Below are 10907 nucleotides of genomic sequence, written 5' to 3' on the forward strand. Positions count from 1 at the left end.
GTTTGTTCATCTCATCAATATCTACAATCCTTATATAGGCCATTTTTTCATTTGAGAAAGCTTGAACAAAATATAGGTCAAATTTCACAAGTGTGTGACATAGTTTTAGAAAGTCTATATGAGATTCAAGAAGTTGTGACTAGTGTTTGATAAAAATTTCTCAAATGGGAAAATAAGCTATGTAACAATTGTAGATCTTGCTGAGATGATCAAACTTTGTATTCAGAGTTTTTCATCTGAGGTCATTTAGTGTCTCATTTTAACAAGTTTGACCAAGTCAAATTTGGTCAAATGAAAAAACAATACTTTGACTCTAGTATTATGAACTCTAAATGACTTCAAATTGGAAAGTTTTAAATACCAAGTTTGTTAAACTCAAAAATATATACAATTGTTGTTTTGGTCAACTTTCCATTTGAGAAAGTTTGCATGGTTCAAATTTGTGATTTTTAATTTCAATGCCTATAAACTAGTTTTCGGAACCCTAGATTGTCTCAAATTGAAAAGTTTTGAATACCAAGTTTGTTCATCTCATCAATATATACAATCCTTATATAGGCCATTTTTTCATTTGAGAAAGCTTGAACAAAATGTAGTTCAAATTTCACAAGCGTGTGACATAGTTTTAGAAAGTCTATATGAGATTCAAGAAGTTGTGACTAGTGTTTGATAAAAATTTCTCAAATGGGAAAATGAGCTATGTAATAATTGTAGATCTTGCTGAGATGATCAAACTTGGTATTCAGAGTTTTTTCATCTGAGGTCATTTAGTGTCTCATTTTAACAAGTTTGACCAAGTCAAATTTGGTCAAATAAAAAACAAGACTTTGACTCTAGTATTATGAACTCTAAATGACTTCAAATTGGAAAGTTTTGAATACCAAGTTTGTTAAACTCAAAAATATATATAATTGTTGTTTTGGTCAACTTTCCATTTGAGAAAGTTTGCATGGTTCAAATTTGTGATTTTTTAATTTCAATGCCTACAAACTAGTTTTCGGAACCCTAGATTGTCTCAAATTGAAAAGTTTTGAATACCAAGTTTGTTCATCTCATCAATATATACAATCCTTATATAGGCCATTTTTTCATTTGAGAAAGCTTGAACAAAATGTAGTTCAAATTTCACAAGCGTGTGACATAGTTTTAGAAAGTCTATATGAGATTTAAGAAGTTGTGACTAGTGTTTGATAAAAATTTCTCAAATGGGAAAATGAGCTATGTAATAATTGTAGATCTTGCTGAGATGATCAAACTTGGTATTCAGAGTTTTTTCATCTGAGGTCATTTAGTGTCTCATTTTAACAAGTTTGACCAAGTCAAATTTGGTCAAATAAAAAAATAACACTTTGACTCTAGTATTATGAACTCTAAATGACTTCAAATTGAAAAGTTTTGAATACTAAGTTTGTTAAACTCAAAAAGATCTACAATTGTTGTTTTGGTCAACTTTCCATTTGAGAAAGTTTGGATGGTTCAAATTTGTGATTTTTCAATTTCGACGCCTACAAACTAGTTTTTGGAACCCTAGATTGTCTCAAATTGAAAAATTTTGAATACCAAGTTTGTTCATCTCATCAATATCTACAATCCTTATATAGGACATTTTTTCATTTGAAAAAGTTGTAGAACAAAAAAATACTATATTTTCTTTATTTTTATAGGTTCAACAAAAATTTCCTGTCAATTTTGGTAAAAAACCAAGAAAAAATTGAAACATTGACATTACAATAATGTGATAATAAATTTCCTATCGAATAATATTAGTTTTATTAATTTTAAGTTACAAATATATTTTTGCATTAACAAAATACTTAGTATTAGTAACATTTATATTCTATATTCATAAAAGAAATTAAAAACTTTAGGTTACAAAATTTTCCTATTTACAATAAATAATGAGTTAATCAGTAGTATTTTTGAAAATAAATATTGCAAAGTATTGAAGTTGCTATGGAATTAATTGATTAACCTAGTATTAAACAAAATCAAAATCCCAGGCCTTTCCAATTACGCTGGCGGGTTGCCAAAATTTTCAGACCTTCAGTCCCGGCCCAGGCCAAGAACCGGGACTAAAGGGTGGGCGGCAATTTCGGTGCCCGCCAAAAATACTTTTAGTCCCGGCTGGTAACACCAACTGGGACTAAAAAGCCTTTAGTCCCGGCATGTAAGGCGATCCGGGACTAAAGGGTTAGACCTTTAGTCCCGGTTGGTCTTACCAGCCGGGACTAAATGTCCTTTAGTCCCGGCCTATATATATCGAACGGTTTCATCTTCTACTTTTCGATCTACACGTCGATCATCGCCGCCGCCACCACCATCTTCGATCTCGCCTCCGTCGCCCAGCCCCGCCCGGCCGTACGTCGAGCTTGTCTCTGCCGCGCCACCATCGTCTTCTACCCCCACCCGGCCACGCCATCCGCCCGGCCCGCATCGCGCGTCGTCTCTTCGCCGCATCCCGTCTCCGCCGCCCCATCCGAGCCCTCCGTCGCCGACCGCTTCCCGCCCGGCCTCATCGTCGAGCCCCGCCGTCTCCGCCGTACGTCGTCCTCGCGCGAGGTGCTCAGCTCGGCCCCGTGGCCGGCCAGCACGCCCTGCCCGGCCCGTGCCATCCGCCGCCCCAGCCTGCTAGCTAGCTAGCTGCATGCTCTCGGCCATATATATGTTAGATTAAAATGTTAGATTTAATTAGTAGTTTAATGTTTGCTGCCCTCGCCAGTATTAAAATGTTAGATAGTTTTTGATATATATGTTAGATTAAAATGTATTAAAATTTAATTAGTAGTTTATTGTTAGTTTTTTAGTTAGTTTTTAGATAGTTTTTTATATATGTTAGATTTAAATGTATTAAAATTTAATTAGTACTTTATTTAGATAGTTTTTTTAGATAGTTTTTTATTATAGTTTTTTTATATATGTTAGATTAAAATGTATTATCTATTACTAGTTTATCTAATTTCATGTTATATTTATTTAATTGGATTTAGTAATTATATATTCTATCTCTCTATATATATCTAGAGAGAGATTCTATATGTATACATATGTACTTAATTATTTCTATATGTATATACATGTACTTATTTTCATGTGTTGAGAGAGAGAGAAAATTGTATCTAGAGAGACATTCTATGTGTTATCACATGCATATCTAGAGATATAGACATATGCACTTATTTCTATGTGTTGAGAGAGAGAGAAAATATATTGTATCATTCTATGTGTATATATATACATGTACTTATTTCCATATTTTTGGATCGAAAGTGTTTTTGATTCGATTCCAAAGCCTATACCTTATTATTGTTTATCCTTATGAAATATTATGTGTTATTATATTTAATTGGATTTAGTAATTCTATATGTGTTATCACATGTACTTATGTTATGTACCATATTAATTCTATCTATGTGTTATCTTGAAGATACAAATGGCTGCTCCGGATGATAACTTGAGTGATGACATAATGGCGGATATTATCAACGCCGGCACCAATGTGGATGTAGATGACACGAGTCAGTACTTTGCTGATTATGAGGATATCCTGAATATGCCGGTGGTTGAAGATCAACAAATTGTCGCGCAAGAAAATACTGGCGAGGTATATATTCGATTATCTATCATCTCTTATAGATGCATACGTATGTATATTTGTTGTTAATCATTGTGTTTCTACTCATTTAGCCGGTCTCTGGATCTACATCAACCACCGACAAAAGTAGGAAAGTCTGAGGGCCAAAAAAGCCATTAGAGGGCCGTTTCATAATATCAGAATTCGACACCGACACCGGCAAACCATTGGGACCACATGCTCAGACATATGTCAATCAATGTGGGTTCATTGTAAGGGATAGGATCCCAGTTAGTGCTCGTGAATGGAAGCAGAAGATATCCGCTCCTAATGTTAGTTTTGTATCTAATCATGACAAGAACCTAGCTTGGAAAGATATCACTCAGCATTTCACATTACAAGCAGATGATGCTTTGAAGGAGCTAGTGAGGGATTGGACAATGAAGAAGATGGCAACATTGTTCCAGAGTTGGAAGAAGACATTGTATAAAAAGTTTATCTTGAAGAATGCTACGCCGGATTTCAATGCTAAGGCGTTTGTCAAGTTGGAGTCCCATTGGGATGCCTTTGTAGAATACAAGACATCTCAAGACAGTGAGGAACGTGTGATGAGGAATCGGCAGAATGCCCGACAGAAGCAATACCATCATCGCATGGGATCAGGTGGTTATAGGAGTGCTATTCCCAAGTGGCAGAACCTAGAAGCAGAGATTGCTGCCAAGGGAATCATACCTGAAACAATAGAGAAGAACTGGCCTCAACACGCGAAGAATTGGTTCTACGCTCATGGGGGAAGCCTAGACCCAGACACTGGTAAGCTAATTTTTGGCCAAAAAATTGAGAGAGCAACACAGAGACTAGCTCGTGCTAGGGAAGAAGCTGATAGTGGTGTTTTCAAGCCCAACAGAGAGAATGATGAATTGACATATGCCCTAAATAATCCCGAACACGGTGGTCGAACAAGAGGCTATGGGGCGGTTCCGTGGCTACACGCATTCCCAGCAGACAAGGATACCTACAGAAGCCGCCAGAGAAAGAAGGATGAGGAGGCAGAATGAATTCGTGCATTGGAGCAATTTGTTGATGAGTCACGACAAGCATTGCTTGAATCACGTGAACGAGAAAAATCTCTTGAGGCAAGAATGCAGGAGGAGATCAAGAGGCAAGTGCAGCTAGCAATGAGTCAAATGCAATCGCAATCAACGCCGGGAGTCACCATTAGCCCCGTTGGTCAGATGAAAAGCAGTTGTGCATCTACGGAGCTGCCAGTTATTCAAGACGACGCTGGGTTGTGCTTCCTTGTTGATGACATTACCGAGCCTCTAACAACATGTGAGCTGCACATTCTAGATGGTAATAATGCATCAATCATGGTGGTTGTCGGGGTTGTATCTCCAATAGACCAAACGAAGATACCAAGAATCCATGGGTCAGTTATTCAACCTGGATATGCTAGTGTCTCGGTCGATAGAGTGCTCAAAGGTTACAGCAATGTTCCTCTTGACATTGAAGGCGGTGATGGGGAGAAGACACTAGGAGAAGCAGAGAAGACATTTATTCAATGGCGCAAACGCTTCATCATCATTCCTGGGGTGCCACCGCTTCCCCTACCTCACCCTAGGTATGAATGAAAGTGAATGAAATATTATTTTCCATTAATTTTCTATTGGCTTCAAAAATAATTGACACACAACTTGTTTTTGTAGCAGGGTCTCCCCCTAGCCTAGCCTAATCATTCATTCCCTATCTCATCACAGCGTCGCGGGGGGCAAGACGATTTCATCCCCACGGCGATCGCCAACTCCTACACCGGCCCCATCACCTCCACAATGATCTCCAACTCCTACACCAGCCCCACCGCCTCCACAACGATCTCCAACGCCTCCACGCCGGTCTCCACCAGCACCGGCCTCATTGCCTCCATGCCGGTCTCCAACACCGCCCCCACCCCCTCCACAATGACGCACTACAAAGACGTCTAAGGTCCCGGCGGCAAAGAAGACCCCGAGAAAAAGAGTTATTTTTCAAGAAATACTTCCTGAAAAGACTGATGAGCAAATAGCAGCTGAAGAAGGCAAAAAAGTGAAAGATTTTTTTATAGATATCAAAAACAAGAGTCAAGCGAAGCTTAAGGAGAAGCCGTACTTTTACATACCACGAGATGTGCTGAGGCAGAAGGTTGATGCTCACAAGAAAAAGATGATTGAACTTCGTAAGCCTTCGCCACTATCAGACTATGACCACTCCCTCGTGAAGTCACATGATGCAGATAAGAAAAGGAAAAGAGCATCAGGGAAGGATGTCCCACAGCTCGGACAACAGAAGCAACCAATGCAAAATCTTGTTGTTGCTAATGAATATGGTTCCAACATAGAAGTCTATCGACCAGACAACTCTGGAGAAGTGTCGGTTCAAGCCCTTAATGCTTTTTTAAAGATACTAGTTTAACCTTGGATCAATTGACGGGCAAAGCTCCAATCCAGAACTTGGAAGTTGATACCTGGAAGACTTATAAATATGGCAAAAGTCTGTACAACCCTGCGGCTCTGAATGAATTGGGTACGCAAATGTACTTGCTCAACAAGTGGTACATGCAGGCATGTGGTAGGGGTGAGTAGTGGATCTTTGTCAGATTTAGAGACCATCATTACTTCCGTGGCGATGACATCTTACATATTAGTTTCGAAGAATTGCATCAACTATTCCACTTGGACGCTCTAGACAAATCAATCATTAGCTCCTTTTGTTTGTAAGTGATTCTTACTTTTATTTAATAAACTCACTTCCATGCGTACGTGTATATAATTATCCTCACATGTAACTTATATTTATATACAGATTCCAGATGTCCGAGCTCCAAAGAATACAAGACACCAGTGTTGACTTCATTGATCCTTATATCGTATTCAAAACCGATATTATTGTCAAGGACCACTGGGTATCTAAAGCACGGACGAATATCATGAAGTTCTTTGTGAAGCAGCACGACAAGACAACAATACTTTTCCCGTACAACTTTGAGTAAGTGTTAATAATAATGTAGTCTACACATTTTATGTAATATCAATACAACTTATATGCATGTACGTGTGTGTATAAACCAATGCAGGTTTCACTGGATACTCATTGTCATTGAGTTAAACTCAAGTCAGTTAGTAATCTTGGACTCATTGAGAAAAGAGCGAGCACAATACCAAGATATGATAGACATTATCCAGGGGTAATTTCGATCTCTCGCGCACAACTATTGTTGAATAGACTTTGCCATAATTTATTAACGATCGTACATTATTGGTCGCACAGGGTTTGGAAAGAGTTTATTCGGCAACACCGCAAGGATTGCAAGGCACCACTTAATGTAGTTGAAATACCAGTAAGTAGTACTATATATACTTTCCCACGTGTTTAATTACTATATCGTACTTCAATTTACGTGTGAGATGATGAGAATAATCTTCTTCTCGTACAGTGGTGTTTGCGGCAGGAACCAGGTAATAACTTGTGTGGATACTATGTTTGTGAATTTATCACTGCATACATAAGAAGAACTCCTGAAGATGTCCTCAGAGTACGTATATATCAATTTTTTATTTATTTTTAAATGAATATATATATATATATGTATGTATTAATGTTTTTCCTTTTATTTCAAATGCAAGACTGAATGGTTGAAACGAAGGGTTATGCAAAAAGACCATCTGAAAGTAGTTCAAGAGTCAATAGCAGGATATCTTATAGAAAAAGTGCTAAATCCCAACAGCGAGTTCTACTTTGATCTAAGGAACTAATGATGTAAATTAAATGTTTATTGATATCGTTATTTTCGAGAACAAGATTATGAAAGTGTTGTATATATACATATATATCTATAATATATATAGTTTCATACTTTATTCGAATATAATAATGCTCGAGATGAGAATTAGATGTAATTATATGCGTGCGTGTATTTATATTAGCAGCGTAGAATACATACATAAAAATATATTATATATTAAACAAATATGTGTAACTGAACTGAAAACAAATTAAACAAAAAAAAAAGAAAAAGAAAAGGAACCTTTAGTCTCGGTTGGGGTTACCAACCGGAAGTAAAGGGTGAACCTTTAGTCCCGGTTGGGGTTACCAACCGGGACTAAAGGGTGCGCCAGGTTTGCTCGGCTGGAGGGCCTTTAGTCCCGGTTGGTAACACCAACCGGGACTAAAGGTCCCTCTTTAGTCCCGGCTCAATGACCCAGGACTGAAGGTTCCACCTTTAGTCCTGGGATCGTTGTCCCGGCGCGGTAACCGGGACTAAAGGCCGTTACCGCCCGGGACAACAAGTCCATTCTGTAGTAGTGATGCCCTCTTAATTAGCTGATGAGGCTTATGCAGTAGTTACTAGAGTAGCTTGCATTGTGCATATATATAGTCATGCTGAACACACAGGATATTTATAGTAGTGGAGTACGTAGTCATCAGTTTAATTATATAAATTTTTGCACGAAAGACATTAGGTCGCCCTCCATTATGAAAGTAGATAGAAAGCGAAGATAATCTGCTGGGGATTCTAGACGCGTTTTTGACAACCCCCAATCCAAGTTACTTTGCTTATAATGGAGTACCATACCAGAATGCAAGGAGGCAACAAATTATGATGCCACAACATTTTAATTGATTGTGAAATACTGGTTGTCGACACAAAATTTTCGTCTCTGTGCCGAAGACACACGCAGCAAGCCGGAAGGGTCCGCTCGATGGAGCAGATCCGCCTAGCTTCAGCGCAAGGGTGGTTGATCCTACGCAATCCTCCCGAGACGTGCCAATCAATTTGACCCTGCAATTGACAAGGAGAGAAAGCTCATCAGTAATTAAGGGCGGAACGTGCCGGTGTTGCCAGACAGTCCCGAATGTGCGGATCTAAGAGCCGATATGAGAGGAAATGAACTAAATAGTCGATCCCAACATATTCACAAGAATGAATCGGTTAAAGCTCATGGGGTTGTATAAGAAGAATCGGTTATCATTCAGGATAAATGTTATTTAAGCAAATATTAATCAATGACAATAAGATATCAATAGTGATCGGTTTGTATTGAGCCAATGATTACAAGTAACCGAACTCCTTTGATATAAAGAAACAATTCAACACCTCTTAACCATCTAATAAAGATAAATCTAATGAACATGTTAGATCTCATCTATTGCCATGACCAGTGGGGCATGAGGCAGAATCATGCAGGCCGTAGAAACAACAATAGACTCGACGACCCTAACTCATTACTAATATCAGTGGGGCATGAGGCAGAATCATGCAGGCCGTAATACAATAACAAGATCATGGGGCTAACATATCTTTCAACTTATCTCTACTTTAATGATCTCGTGATGTGAACTGTTCGTGAAAGCATTCAATATCGGCTAAACAGCCGATTCAGGCATAGCGCACATTTAAGGTCATGCCTTCTCAGGAACAGGTCTACCAACTAACGATCCGCACTCTATAGTGCCAACAGTGGGGTGAGAGGCAAAATCCCACATGCCGTGATGACGGGCCGTGGAACGGTTTTCATTAGCTAATAGATCTACTCAAGATCGGACATACCTTAACCGCACGCTATGCACGATTAAGATTGATGCGAAACAGCTGATAAAAACATAACTCATCGCTTAAGATGTAGATTGGATCAGTTTTAGATTAGCAAACGATGAGTTAAACAAGATATAAGGCCCATCCAGATTAATCTCAATCGGGCAGAGTGATATTGCTATAATTAGATAAACAATGAAAGCAATAAGCAATATCGGTAACTTAATGAATCTACCAAAGACTGCCATACTAAGGTAGAGCCGATAACTTGACATTGGTCTAATTCAAGCAGTGGGGTGTGAGGCAGAATCACACATGCCATACTTGAATTAGACAAGAGTCGATAACTAGCCTATACCAGAGTCGCAGTGGGGGTTGACCGGATCAATGCAGCCGTACTTGCTGAAGAACTCACCGGGATCTACTCTACTCCTACTCCTAAGGGGTGGCCGGAGCCGAAAAAAGTAATTGACTTTGTATTTGATTTATTGTTGTTTTTACAATAGCCGGGGTTTGGTATTTATACCCGGAGCTTAAAAATGAACCCTACTCGAGTACGACTCAATACAATTCTTTGGTATGAAGGAAATATTCCTATCTTAAGATAACTTGGACTCTAATCTTTCCCCTTTTGTAGAGTCCGATATGTATCTTCTTGGCGCCAATCATATCCTGTCATCGTTATCTGCTGACGTCATTCGAAGAGAATGGATCCAGTGTCGCATTCGATCCAGCAGATATCAATCTTTACTCTATCGACTCCTTGATTGGCATAATTCTGGAAGCCTGCGAGTTCCCGCGCTCTTCTCCCAAATTTTGGTGTAAACACTAGTCATGGAGTACCATGGATGTAACTGATTATGATTGCTTTCACAAAGAAGGGTCGTCTTCCTCCACCTTGGAAGCGGAACTCTGTTCTTTTGCGACCGTGGCTTGGAGGGGAGCTACTGCCAAAACTTTTCAAAGTTTTGGATTCTACTCCAATCCACATCAAGTTACATGTATGTTCACTTTATTTGTAGTCTTTGCTTTAGAGACCTGAGGAAATTGTGGTTTTCCAAAGGTGAAGAATATTGAATCTTGATTTCAATTTGAGATTTTTATTTTCAACACTATTTTGACAGGATTGTTGGGGTTCATATGTGTGAAGATTGTTCATGTTAAAATTGATATAGCTATAATTCAAGGTGTTGTGTTCTAGCTAAAATTTAGACTATGGCACTGTTGGTTTATATTTGGAGATTTTTTTTTTGTTCATGGCATTGTGAATAGTAAAGAATAAGCTAAACTAACTTTTCAATATTCCTTAGAACAAGATGTAGCCCAATTGTAGGTGATGGACTGCCTCTAGAAACCAATTCCTAAAGAGTCATAAATCGGCCAAAAAACAAATTTTGATTAAGCCAAGACAAGCCATGCGATTTTTGCATGCGTGTGTTTCGTGGGGATGAACCCAATACCTCAAGCCTCTTTTGAGGCTACCCTACCACTACGCTATGCAGTCACTTTTGACATAGAGTAGGATGCTATCCTTTTATATTAAGTTTCATAATTCTTGTTTTAATATTTCAACCCTAAACAATTTTAAATGAAAAGTTTGAACTTCAAAGTTTTAGATCTCGCTAAGTACTACAACTTTGGTTTATAGCATCTCTCCATTAGAGGTCATTTGAAAAATTCAATAAATTTGAATTTCAAAATCTGAGAACTTAAAACATATTTTTGAACCCTAAATGATTTCACATGAAAACAACATCAACTATGTA

This window comes from Miscanthus floridulus, chromosome 15 (genome assembly GCF_019320115.1).
Source record: "Miscanthus floridulus cultivar M001 chromosome 15, ASM1932011v1, whole genome shotgun sequence".
NCBI lineage: Eukaryota > Viridiplantae > Streptophyta > Magnoliopsida > Poales > Poaceae > Miscanthus > Miscanthus floridulus.